The following is a 14,925-nucleotide window of genomic DNA, read 5'->3' on the forward strand; positions in this document are numbered from 1 at the left end:
TTGCTAGAAATAGAATCTATGGTTGACTTTTTTTTTTCCTCTTAGCATTCAGACTATGGCTTTCCACTGCCTCTGGCCTTCATTGTGTCTGATGAGAAGTCAGTTTTTCATGGTATTGTTGAAAGGGTCATTCAAATTTCAGGCTATTTTCCATTGTGTGCTTGCTTTTAAGTGCTACCAGGTTCTTTCACATATCCTCTGTTTAGATGCTATTGGCCAAATATGTGTGGCTTGACTGGCTATGCATGGATAAGCCCTCAGCTAGCCCAGGATATATGGATACCGTATCAAGAGCCATTTGACTGTCTTCCAAAACTACTTGCTACATCCTGAAGTCACGTCATCCTGAAATCTCAGGGAAACGGAGCCTCTGGCCTTTCTTATTTCCTTTCCACCAATATTACTGCTTTTACTGATAACACTCCAAGTCCGGTGGGCCCCCTTTACCAGTTGGGGGGGGGGGGAATTTACTGTTTTCCCAGCCTTCTCCACCCTGTTTAAACGAGAGCACTGACAGTGTGGGAATTTGGGATGGAGGGTGGGAGCAGCCGCAGCCAAAACTGTCCCAGCTTCTCACTCTTCCTCCAAGAGGTTCAGTAATTTTTGTGAACACACAGTTCTCTGTTCATTCCATGCCTTTGATTTAATTCCATATTGCTAAAATGTTGTTGTTGACAGGCTCATCCAGGTTTATAATCGTCTTTCAGGACAGGTTTTGTTGACCTTCTCATTCTGTCACACTGGGACTTGGTCTCAGGAAGAGAAAATTTTTGTCAAAAGAGAAATTTTAAAATACAGCACAACATAAAACCCCCACGACAAAATCTTCCCACTGCCTTCCGAATTAGGTCTATACTCCCAGTCCAAGTTTATGGCTCACCCCTTTGACATTTGCCTGCCTTTAAAGCCTTGTCTTTCATTTTGAGGCTGGCATGGGTGAAGACAACTCAACATTTCTCTCTTTTCTCTAGAAACCATCCTCTTCTAAAAAAGAAAGAAAGAAAGAAAGAAAGAAAGAAAGAAAGAAAGAAAGAAAAAGAAAGAAGAAAGAAAGAAACCATCCTCTTCTTAAACCTAGATAGCTTTCTATCACACCACATGGAAATCCCTTAAAGATTCCTCTATTATTAATTACTTCTATGCAGAGGGGTTCCTCGGTGGCTTAGTCGGTTAATCATCCAACTCTTGATTTCAGCTCAGGTCATGATCTCACTGTTCGTGAGTTTGAGCCCCATGTCAGGCTTTGTACCGACAGTGCGGAGCCTGCTTGAGGTTCTCTCTCTCTTTCTCTCTCTGATCCTCCCTCTCCCCGTAAAAAATAATTAAATAAACACTTAAAAATAATTACTTTGATGCAGAGTATAATCCCCCCACATTATAACAGTATCCCCTTGAGGGCAAGGGCTATGCTTTGCACACCTTCTCCCAAAATGAGTCTAATTCAGATCCTGAAACAGGGAAAGCCTCACTAAGTGTTTATTTCAGGAAACAAGCCATGAAAATGATGTATTTTCCATGGAGAAGAAGTAATAGAGGGTTTGGGGGTCCATTAGAATAAAAGAAATGCTGGAAATACAGGCTTTATGAAGTTCAAGATCTTGGTCTTTACTTCTTTACCAAGGAGGCAACTTCATTAGTTGTTAACAAGCATGGAAAAGGAGGGGTTGGAGCTTAAATGTGTTTGAAACAGCCCAGACTGAGGGAAAAACCAGATTTGGATGAGAGAATAGTGAAAGATGACAGATGGCCTTCAGAGCAGAACAGCATGAACACCCAGTGCAGGGGTGCCATGGGCTCCCTTTACACTCTGGGAAGCACATAAAGTAATCTTGAATGGAAGGGGGCGTTTATTTTTTTATTTTTTACCTTCTTTTTTAATTTCTTTAATTCTTCTTTTTTTTTTTTTTTTTTGAAAGAGAGTGAGTGAGAGAGAGAGTGGGGGAGGAGCAGAGAGAGAGGGAGACAGAAGCCCAAGCAGGTTCTGTGCTGTCACCGCAGAGCCTGATGGGGAGCTTGAACCCACGAACCATGAAATGATGACCTGAGCCGACATCAAGAGTCAAGATGCTTAACCGACTGAGCCACCCAGGTGCCCCTCCTTTTTCTTTATTACATTCACATTTATAATGAGTTGCACAACTGACAGTGAGATTAAAATCCCATGATACGTGTTCATGTTATTCAGTTCCAATGAATTGTTTTAGAATCTTTCCTTCCTTCTCTGATTGAATGATAATGTGCATTGGAGGCATACCTGGGTGACTCAGTCGGTTAAGCATCCGACTTTGGCTCAGGCCATGGTTCCAGGTTGGTGAGGTTGAGCCCTGCGTCGGGCTCTGTGCTGACAGCCAGGAGCCTGGAGCCTGCTTTGGATTCTGTGTCTCCCTCTCTTTCTGCCCCTCCCCCGCTGGCACTCTGTCTCTCTCTCTCTCTCAAAAATAAATAAACATTAAAGACTAGCAGCTTGTATCCACTTAAAAAAAATGATGTGCATTGGAGAAAATTTCCTGGTTTATTACTAATCATACACTAACACTCAGTCCACTTTCTGTTACCATGAACAAAGTTTACAACTCACACTTGTGAAAATGTGTCCTTTGACATACGTCATCCATTTTCACTGACCTATATATATCAGAATAAACTCAGATAATTACTTTGTTCAACTTTAAGGTAAAACTTATATCCTTCTAACGACTGAAACACTTAGTTCAATCTTATTTGTCCCTTGTGAGAAAAAATGTGGATTTTACTCCTCACTCCATCATTCACTTAGTTTATGGCTTGCATAATTTTTCTGCTTTCCTACTATATTTCATACTAGTCAATTTAAAGATCTCCTGACCTGACGGAGCCTATGTTTGCAGCTTGAAGTTAAAAACACTCAATAAACCACAAATGGGCATAGAAACCAGAGATACGCACTTTGAAAAATTAAACAACAAAATGTCTTGTCCTTTGCTACCACAATCCCTTTCTGTTATCCCTACTCCCCCTTATTTTTGTCCATAAACCTTATTTTGGCATCTGTTAATATTTGAATAATTCCTAATTTTGATTAACACTCTTTAGCTCCAACCAAATAGTTGCCCAGGGTGCCATTTCCTGGACATGAAAAAAGGGGATTATGTTAAGAATCCAGTCTACAGCTTAAAAATAGAATTTTGAGAAGCACTTCAGTATCATCCTGGAAAAATGACACTGCATCTTGTCGTAGGGCCATAAGGGGACCAGGGAAGTGCTGGCAGAGAGCCAGAGTTTTGTGTTAACTTCAAGAGCAAGGGTGATTTTTAATGCTTCAACATCATTCATGAAATATTACATATATAATTTGTACTCACAATAACAAGCACGCTCTCCAAGGAAACATTAAAATAAATAGCTTCTTTAACTCTTTTGTACCTTGATCATATCTTATTTTGATGAACCCATAAAAAGGGAAGGTAAGATTGATGTTGGACAGATCAGTAGGGCAATCATGTAGTTTATTACATATTTATGACGCTGAAAGATCAAAGGATGTTTTTATGCACATAACTTGGCAAACGTATTTTGCCACGTTCAGATACGTTCCAAGTGGCTTCAGTGGGGAAGTGAAAAGATCTGGCGCTTTGCCTGTAATGCTATTTGGCAAGACATTGAATGATGGTGGGATTTGAGAACGCAGTAACATACTGTATTACATGTATATGTGTACACATTCTATATATGTGTGCATACATTCACTGGTATATAGGAAATGTGCGACTGTATACACGCTCTATGTAAATATGCCAAACTACATAATCAGAGGGACTGGGTAAGAGAGTGGTATTTGTATGCACCAATCAACTATACATTTGGACGGACTTTGCCCTATCCTTTCTCCTCAAAACCTGTACAAGAGAATTGTAAACAAAAATGTTACTGCTAATCCCCTGTAGATTTTTTAATGTATGTTTGTTAATCAAGTCCTGTGTTAACTGGACGGTGTTAGGCAAAATGTTAACTGTCTAACATTTTGAAGCCTGTGCCAATTGACCCCTTTGCACTGTACGGGCAAGGATGTCGCAAGAGGTGTGGCTCCTGCCCCACAGATGGGGGGCCTCCCAGCCTTTCGGAACCTAGAGATCTTTCCTTACTCCCCGCCTTGTTCCATTTTGTTTCACGTGTGACATATGTGAGCGTGTCGTGGGTTATTCAGTCTGGATGTTCCTTAGCCATTACAAATTCAATTACTCCGATTTCCAAGAGGTCTAGCCTCTCCTTAACAAAAATACTTTTGGTTTAAAATTAGAATTTGAAGGGGTGCCTGCTGTGGCTCCGTCGTAAAGCCTCTGACTTTCGATTTCTGCTCAGGTCATGACCTCACGGTTTGTGAGGTCAAGGCCCACATCCGGCTCTGACCTGACAGGGCGGAGGCTGCTTGGGATTCTCTGTCTCCCTCTCTCTCTCTGCCCCCCTCCCACTTACTTTTTCTCCAAAATAAATAAACATTTAAAAAGTTATGGGGCACCTGGGTGGCTCAGTCGGTTGAGCGACCGACTTCAGCTCAGGTCAGGATCTCGGGGTCCGTGTGTTCGAGCCCCGCATCGGGCTCTGGGCTGATGGCTCAGAGCCTGGAGCCTGCTTCCGATTCTGTGTCTCCCTCTCTCTCTGACCCTCCCCCATTCATGCTCTGTCTCTCTCTGTCTCAAAAATAAATAAATTTTAAAAAAATAAACATTTTTAAAAAAGTTATAATTTGCAAAAAACCCATAAATTTTTATTAAATTTCCTATATTCAAATCATAGGTTTTCTCTTACTTCTTAAATATAAATAGATTGTTAAAATTAGACCATCTCAGGAGTTTTTCAAAGCATGGTGCAAAGAACACATGAATCATTTGGATGACTGGGGGAGGGGGGGCACTTTAGAAAGAATGCCTTGGTGAAATACATTTGAGACATTTGGGTTAAACAGTGTTAAATGACTTTCTATAGTACAGACAGTAGGGTATTAGAAGTTTCTAGTAAACTACTCCAGCATTTCCCCAAATGATCAGAGTCAGTAATACCTTGTGCATTGTGCCAAGGGCATTGCACAGAATGTACTCCAGTAAACATCTGATTATCTGATGGACTCACTTTTGAAATCATAATTTATAATATACTTACTTCTAGTAGTTGAGTATTTACACCCTCGTAGTTATTTTACTATTTGCTTAAGTACTCTTATCAAATCCTTAAAACATTCTACAGATGAGGAAAGTCAAGCAGGGAATACATGGCTAGTGGCAGAGATAGGATTTGACTGAGCCCTTTGTCCAATGTCAAGGGTATTTTAAATCATATTGAAATAATGTTATTGTCTTGGAATATTTTTTTAAAGTACTGGTCTTCACTAAATCAGACATTATGAAATAGTTTATTTATAAGGAAATAGTCTGGACTATTTATTCTGTTCCATTGTTTTATACTCCTATTTTTATGTCAGTACTATGCTATTTTGTTTATTATATCTTGGTAGTAAATTTTGAAATTGGGTCGTATGATGCTTCAAACTGTTCTTTTTACTCAAGAGTACTTTGGCTATTATTCAGTCTTTTGTGGTTTCATATGAATTTTAGGGTTATCTCTTCTATTTCTGTGAAACATGCCAATGTAATTTTAATAAAGATTGCATTGATCCTTTAAATTATTTTGGATAGTATGGACATTTAAAACTATTAATTCTCCTAGTTCATGAACATGGGATATCTTTCTGTTTGTTTGTGTCTTCTTCAATGTCTTTCATCAATGTTTTATAGCTTAGAGTGTACAGATATTTCACCTCTTCTGTTAAATATTTTTTAATAAGTATTTTTTTTCTTTTTGATGCTATTGTAAATGGGATTACTTTAATTCTTTCTTTTTTTTTTTTTTTTTGGATGTTTTGCTGTTAGTGTATATAAAATTCAATTGATACTTTTCTGTTGATTTTGTATCCTGAAACTTTACTGAGTTAGCTTTTAAGATCTAACAGTTTTTTGGTAGAATCTTTAAAGTGTTCTATATAAAGAACGCTGCAAACAGAGACAATTTTACTTCTTTTATGATTTGGATGCTTTTTATTTCTTTTTCTTGTCTAATTATCTGGCCAGGACTTCCAGTACCACCTTGAATTAGAGTGGTGAGAGTGGGCTTCCCTGTGTTGTTCCTGATCTTTTCACCATTGAGAATGGTGCTCATTGTGGGCTTGTCCTATAGGGTCTTTATTATGTTGAGTTACATTCATTTTATTCCTATTTAGTTAAGAGTTTTTATCAAGACTGGATGTTGATTTTTGTCAAATGCCTTTTCTACATCTATTGAAATGACAACACATTTTTTGTTATCTGTTCTGTTAATGTGGTATATCACATTTATTGATTTGTGTATGTTGAATTATCCTTGAATTTAGGGATAAATCCCACTTGATCATGGTGTATGATCATTTTGATGTGCTGGTGAATTCCATTTGCTAGGATTTTGTTGAGGATTTTTTGCATTTGTGTTCATCAAGAATATTGTCCTTGAGTATCGGCCTTAATTATCTTTTCTTATTGTGTCCTTATCTAGCTTTGGAATAAGGGTAATGTTGGCCTCATAAAATGAGTTTGGAAATGTTTCCTTCTCTGCAAAATTTTGGAAGAGTTTAAGAGAGACTGATATTAATCTGTTCTTAAATGTTTGGTAGAATGCACCAGTGAAGAATCAGACCTGTACTTTGATTAGTGAGTCAATCTCCTTATTCATTATTGGTTTGTTCAGATTTTCTATTTCTTCATGAATCAGTCTTCGTATATTATATTATATATTTCTAGGAATTTATCCTTCTCTTCTACATTATACAACTTGTTAGTTTACAGTTGATCGCAGGAGTCTGTTATGATCTCTATTTCTGTGGCATCAGTTATAATGTCTTCTCTTTCATTTATAATTTTATTTTTTTTGAATTTTGCTCTTTTTCATAGTTCATCTAGCTAAAGTTTTGTCAAATTTGTTTGTCTTTTCAAGAAACCAACTCTTAATTTCATTGAAGTTTTGTTTTTCTAGTCTTTGTTTTAATAAAATAAGGCCCTTATCCCACTCCATACACACAAAATCAACTCAAAATGAATTAAAGTTTTAAATATGAGATCTGAAACCATAAAACTATAAGAAAAAAACACAGAGGGAAAGCTTTTGATATTGCTCTGGAGAATTAATTTTGAATATAATCCCAAAGCACAATCAACAGAACCAAAACTAGAAAAATGGGATTGCCTGAAACAAAAATAACTCTGTACAGCAAAAGAAACAATCAAGAAAGTGAAGAGATAACCTATGGAATGGGAGAAAATATTTGCAAATCCTGCATATGATAGAGGTTAATATCCCAAATATACAAGACACTCAAACAATTCAATAGCAAGAAAACAAATAACCCTACTAAAAAAAATGGGCAAGGCACCTGCATAGATATTTCTCAAAAGAAAACATACAAATGGCCCACGTCATTCGTCATCAAGGAAATACAAATCGAGATCATAATGAGATATCACCTTCTGCCTTTTAGAATGACTATAATCAAAAAGACAAAAGAAAAGAAGCATTGGCAAGGATGTGGGGACAAGGGAATCCTTGTACACTGTTGGTGGGAATGTAAATTGGTGCAGTGATTGTGGAATACAGTATGGAGTTTCCTCAAAAAATTAAAAATAGAACTAATATATGATCTGGCAGTCCCAATTCTAGGTATATATCCAAAGGAAATGAAACCATTATCTCAAAGAGATACCTGCAGTCTCACATTTATTGCAGCATTATTCACCAGAGTCAAGATATGGAAACAATCCAAATGTCTATTGACAGATGAATGGATAAGGAAGAAGAATGGATAAAGAGGATCTCCCTCTCTTTATATATATATATATATATATATATATATATATATACACACACACATATATATATACATATATATACATATATATACACATATATATATTTACATATATATTTAATATAATGAAATTATAATGTGATATATATATATATCACATTATAATTTCATTATATTAAATATATATGTGAGTGGAACTGAATATTTTTCAGCCATGAGAAAAAAGGAGATCTTGCCTGTGAAAAGAAAATGGTTGAAACTTGAGGACATTATACTAAGTGAAAAAAAAAATGGAGAAAGACAAATATTGTATGATATCACTTATATGTGGAATTAAAAAACAAAAGCCTCATAGAGGCAGAGAATAGAATGGTAGTTACCAGAGGCTGGGTGGTGGGGAGTGTAGAAACGGGGAGTTGTTGGTCCAAGGGCACAGAGTTATAATTACATAAGATAAAATACATCTTGATATATAATGTACAGGCATGGTGACTAATATTTAATAATACTGTATTGAACACTGGAAATATACTAAGAGAGGAGATTTCAGGTGCATTCATTGCACACCAAAAGTGGTAATTCCGTGAGGAGTTAATATGTCAATAAGCTTGGTTATAATAATCATCTCACTATTTGTATATCAAATCATCGACTTGTACACCTAAGATATATACAATTTATGTAAAAAATTCATAAATAAATGAGAAAAAATGATGATAAAAGTTTGTATGAAATTTCATACTACATGTGTGTATAAACATTAAGACTCAAACATTTTTAGTTTGCCAAATTTGCTCTTGAAAATCATTTTGTCCCTAAAGAATAACCCCAAGTCCATGTTTGAAAGCAAAATCTGTTCTTTAAATATGCTAGGTAAGTGCCATTGCTTACGTTTGAGCTTTATGAGCTTGAAAAAAGAATAGTAATTTCTGATTAGGATTTAATACAACTTGATTGATTTGTAAAGCTGAAGAAGGAAAATGTCAAAATGTGCTAAAATATACAGAACCTGCCAACACCATGGAGAGACGTATCGGTATTACCTGGAGCTAGAGAAATTCAGGGCTTATCACTGCATGAATGTTGCTATCATACATAAGATATATTTAATGCGTGTGTGTGTGTGGTTGGGGGGTGGGGGTATGTGGCATCTACTTAAGATGTGCCTCATGCCCTGATTATTTGCAGAATTAAAAAAAAAAAACACAAAAAGACAACCTAGGAAAAACTTCTGCTATCCGATGATTGAATTTGTGTTATCTTGAAAAACTATTATTTACGGTTATAAATTTGGGGCCAAGTGTAACCAAATATGTGTGGGACTTGATATCCTATTTCTAAAATAATGTTATCATGAGTGATCTTTTCTCTGTCTCTCTCTCTCTCTCTCTGTTTTGTTTTTTGGCTCACTTGATCCCATTTCACCAAATTCCAGTCAGGTTTATACTCAAATGGGTACTCTAATGATTGATTGATTGATTGATTGATTGATTTTTTAATATTTTATTTTTTTCTGAGAGAGAGAGACAGAAACAGAGACAGAACACAACCGGCAGAGGGGAAGAGAGAGAAGGAAACACAGAACCGAAGCAGGCTCCAAGCTCCAGGCTCTGAGCTGTCAGCACAGAACCTGATGCAGGGCTCGAACCCACGAACCATGAGATCATGACCTGAGCCAAAATCTTATGCTTAACTGACTGAGCCACCCAGGCACCCCCTCTAATGGATCTTTTAAAAGTAGATAGCAGCTGAAGCTTCACTGAAGGAACCCCTGGCTAAATCCTTTGAAATAACATATATCTACATGATTATTTAGCAATTGAGAGAGTATTAGCACTTACAAAAAGCCAGGTTTTAATTGTTTTCTCATTTTTTTTTTTTCAGTAAAAATATCCTCTGATGAAAGGGTTTCTCTTAATGTGATTTAAGTCTTTCCTAAATAGATCAATTCAAGCAGGGTGTCCCTACCTTCAACAAGAACAGTGGAAATGCTACGGTCTTTAAGAACTTGGACTCTGGACCCAGATTGCTTGGGTTTGAAGACTGACCTCTTGTTAGTCTGTTGCTTGGGTGACTTATTTCACATCTGTGGACATAGTCTGACAACTATGCTACATGAATTTTAAAATTAATAGAGTTCGCCAGAGAGTGACATTCCTGGACCACTTCCCCCATCATGGACCCATCAAACACTTGTCTGGTGCCTTCTAGAGACTAGATTCCACAAGAGATGAACCAGACTTACCTGCCTACAGACTGGCAAGGACCCTACACTCAGGGATACTATTGTATTATGCTCGTCAGGAAACTTGAACTCTTAACTCTTAAAATTCTCCCTTTCCCATTGTAAGAAAGAAAGAAAGAAAGAAAGAAAGAAAGAAGAAAGAAAGGAAAAGAAAGAAAAAGAAAGAAAGGAAAAGAAAGGAAGAAAAGAGAAAGAAAGAAAGAGAAAGAAAGGGAAAGAAAGAAAGAAGAAAGGAAAAGAGGGAGAGAGGGATGGGGGAGGGATGAAGAAAGAAGGAAAGAAAGAAAAAAGGCTAACTTGACAGTAGAAAAGCTGACAAATACTACTTTAGCCAGGTGACCAAGGTTAATATCATCCGTGATGAGTCCTGTTGACATCATGTTACTCTTCATAAGGTAGAATGAGAAAGGCACATTACGTCTGTGTTCCTCTTCGCAAAAGCCCTCAGCTCTAGTTCAATCATGAGACAATCATCAGGCAAATCCCAACAAAGGGATTTTATACAAGTTAGCTCACCAGTATTTTTCAAAATGGGGGCACCTGGGTGGACCAGTGGGTTAAGCATTTGACTCTTGATTTCGGCTCAGGTCATGATCTCATGGGTTGGTGAGATGGAGCCCAGTGTTGGGCCATTTACTGACAGTGTGGAGCCTGCTTGGGATTCTCTTTCTCTTTCCCTGTCTCTGCCCCTCCCATGCTTGTGCACATGCTCTCTCTCTCCCTCTCTCAAAATAAATAAATATTAAAAAAAAAATAATTGTAAAAGTCTTCAGAAATAAGGGAGATCTGAGGACTTTCTCACAGCCAAGAGGGACTTCGGGAGACATGACCCCTAAATGCAATGTGAAATCCTAAACACGATACTAAAAAAGAAAACGCAAACAAAACAACAAGAACAATAGATAAAAACTAAAGAAACCTGAATAAACTATAGTCTTTTAATTTTAATTTATTTATGTAGTTCCTAACAACGTGTCATATTAGGTTCATTAAGTTTTACACTGTGGCTAGACTAATTTAAGAGTTTTTAGTAACAGAGAAAACTGGATGTGGAGTATATGGGAACTCCCTATATTACCTTTGCAATTTTTTTTCTGTAGATCAGCAACTTTTACAATTTAAACGTGTCTTATATTTTATTTAAAATTTTTTTTAATGTTTATTTATTTTTGAGACAATGAAAGAGATGGAAAGCAAGCAGCAGAGGGGCAGACAGAGGGAGACACAGAATCCGAAGCGGGCTCCAGGCTCTGAGCTGTCAGCCCAGAGCCCAATGCGGGCTTGAACTCACGAACCGTGAGATCATGACCTGAGCCGAAGTCAGACTCTTAACCAACTGAACCACTCAGGTGCCCCTTAAATGTTTATTTAAAGAAAAAAATGCCCCTTTCTGCCCCAAAGTCATGGCCATGAAATTATCTCAACCTCCAGGGACCCTTGAATGGCCAAACCTCCAAACAGGCCAATATCCTTTTTTTTGTTCAAAGACTTCTCAGATGCAACAGAATGGTCCAAACAAAAATCACATTTCCTAAGGCAGTTTTGACATTCTCCACATTTTTTATGGAAACGTAAGTGAAAATAGATATTCAGGATTCTTGTTTTGGAAGAAAAAGGACTGGAATTCACAGAAGCCTTATTTTTTTTTTTTAAGATATTTTTTTGAAGTTTATTTATTTTTGACAGAGAGAGAGAGAGAGAGAGCATGAGCGGGGGAGGAGCAGAGAGAGGGGGAGACACAGAATCTGAAGCAGGCTCCAGGCTCTGAGCTGTCAGCACAGAGCCCCACGCGGGGCTGGAACTCACGGACCACGAGATCATGACCTGAGCCGAAGTGGGATGCTCAACAGACTGAGCCACCCAGGCGCCCCTACTGAGGCCTTATTCTATGGCAGCTCTGTGCTAACCTCTCTCCATGCATTAGCTTTTGGGAACTGTTCAAAAACCGATGCAACGAATATTCGTATTGCCCTTAGATGAGAAAACCATTTCCAGCTGCATCTGGGATGTGTCCACCTCTGGGATGGTCCAGCCTTAATTTAACTCCACGCATGTAAGGTTCTTCCTGCTTTCTTTGGACTGAATACCTCAGTTCAGAAGCACAAGGTTACTAACGAGTGCCTCTGCTAGGACTCTTGGCATAAGCGATGTAACACTATAACACTGCACAGTGTCCCCGTGGGACATTGTACCCACAGTGGAGAATAGGCATCATCTTATTCCTAAAGGAAAGAGTTCTAATGTTCCCTCGCATTCTCCACCATACCAGGAAGAAGGCATTTCCCGCATGTCTTGGGATACACAAACAGCAAGGTGAGGTCCGCTTACTTAGTGGATTCTGAAATTTTCACTCTGCTAGCTGTTTTTATTAATCAGTCTCATAGGGACCCCTGGGTGGTTCAGTCAGCGAAGCATCTGACTTCAGCTCAGGTCACGATCTCACGGTTCAGGAGTTCGAGCCTGGCGTCAGGTTCTATGCTGGAGCCTTGGAGCCTTGGAGCCTAGATCTTACTTTGGATTCTGTGTCAATCTCTCTCTGCCCCTCCCCACTTGCACTCTGTCTCTCTCTCTCTCTCTCTCAAAAATAAACGTTAAAAAATTTTAAAAAGAAATCAGTCACATAAAATAATCATAGATGGGCCTTCAGAAAACACTCAAGAACAATTGCTACATTTAATCACATCACAGATTCATCTGAAGAAGGGTGGAGGTGCCCCAGGTTCATAAAAATCCCATGCTTGGACTAATGTTCCATTGTTACCATCTTGAAATTATTCATATCCTTGGAACAAATGGCTCTGCCCTTTCATTCTGCGCCAGACTCCACAAAGACGTAGCCAGTCCTGTTCATGAGTTTGAAGTCTGTTTTTCTCCAATGAAATCTCAAGTGCTGCTTTTGACGTCAGTCCCTCGGTGTCGCCATGCAACATGAGGAAGACACAGCTTTCCTTGGGAAAGTAGGTTTATTCTGATGCCTTACACAAAATGTTCCAAACCAAGTGGGCTAAGTAACAGACTCGGCTCCAATCTTTCTATCTCTCTATTGCCTGTTTGCAAACACTGAATTCAAGGCCCTGGACAAGTCGAAGCATTGGGTCTGTAGTGAGATTTTAATCATAGATACAGACGCTGTCAGACAAACCAGGGAAAGTTATCAATGCACCGCTCTTTTCCTATCTGGCCTACTCTAGAAATGGAATACCCTAGCATCTGGCCTACGATCACAGCGCATAATTCTGGAACTGAAAGCCTTCCGAGAGAAAGCATCTTATGAAATCATGTGACAGAAACATTTTAAGGCCATTTATCCGAATTGACTCTACCCTCACCTGAGCCAGGCAATCTCTGATCTCCAAATTTGCAAACAGATGAAAAGAAATTCCCTTTATTTAAGAGACATTATGGACAAACATTAATGAGGGACTATTAAAGGGAACTACACACAGCTTTTACACACTCTGAGGGAGTCCAATGTTAGTAGTTTTGAATTTAGTCAGGCAAAATTCTCATCATCAGTGACAATGTGTGTATTTCCCCTTTTTTATTCCCTGCTGAAAACCGAAAACCCTTAACTTTAAAGGGCTATTTGTACCCATCTGTTAGCAGCTTTCCATCATTAAGTCCTGAGAAAAGAGAAATCTACCAAGAATGCCAAGAGGCAGAAAGGTCTTCCTTAAACATGGGTGTTTTTTGAATATTGCTGGTAATTCATAGCATCTAAAGAACTCGTCATTTTGAAATTACCTGCTGAATGGGGGAGATTTGGCTTTGAAATCTACTTTGCAGTGGACCAGAGAATAAATATTTTTCAGCTGTTGAATTCACCAGAGACTTCGATTCTCACTCTTTTCTTCAAGTATCCCTACTGCCTTCTGGGATCTTCTCTCCACCTTTACTGTGTCCTTCTGAGGTCCCTGCCTCTCTGTGGAGAATCTGTGGTCCAGGACTGGGTTCAGTAGCTAACGGGCCCTAACGAGGGTGCCACTGACATGCCAACCTCCTGGAGATTGCCTGGGCCACATGGTCACCCCCGAGCATGCTCACAGGGGGTATCTTCTCACCTCTGTCAAACTCCTTTGTTGAGTTCAAAACCTTATTACAATTAGGGTGGAAAAGACTCAGTGGGTTATTTAGATGTTATCTCTGCTAGCAGAGAAATTACCTATAACAGAGTCTGGAAAATTTCTTCTAAGCTAAAGTTAATTGGCAGAGAACCTGCTAGTGTTCTAGAGAAAATTAGGAGACACCGTCAAAAGATTTTCTTTGGGTTTATATAGGAATATATATATATATATATATACACACACACACATATATGTATATATATATTTTAATTTATATATATATATTTATATTATATATATTTATATATATTTTAATATATATTTTTTTAAATTTCTCACTCTTTTCTTTTCTCTCTCAACTTTCTCTAGTTACCTTGATCCACCTATATGAGAGTTTTCAAACACACTAAAACAGGACAGAGGTCAATTTATTTCATTTGTGAAAAATATCCAAGTAGCTGGAGTGGCTGGATGTCAATCTCAGCTTTCACTTCTGGTTTAAATTGTCACACTCTCCCTTGAACAGAGAATCTTCTTCTTCTTTTTTTAAGTTTATATTTTTATTTTGAGAGAGAGAGAGAGAGGAGACTGCACGCACACAAGGGAGAGGCAGAGAGAGTGAGAGGGAGAGAGAGCACCCCAAGCAGGCTCCGCTCTGTCAGCGCAGAGCCCAATATGGGACTTGATCTCATGAGCCATGAGATTTATGACCTGAGCTAAAACCAAGCGACAGACGCTTAATGGACTGAACC

Source organism: Puma concolor, chromosome B3, assembly GCF_028749965.1.
Source record: "Puma concolor isolate L17-30 chromosome B3, mPumCon1.1.hap2, whole genome shotgun sequence".
In the NCBI taxonomy this organism is placed as follows: Eukaryota; Metazoa; Chordata; class Mammalia; order Carnivora; family Felidae; genus Puma; species Puma concolor.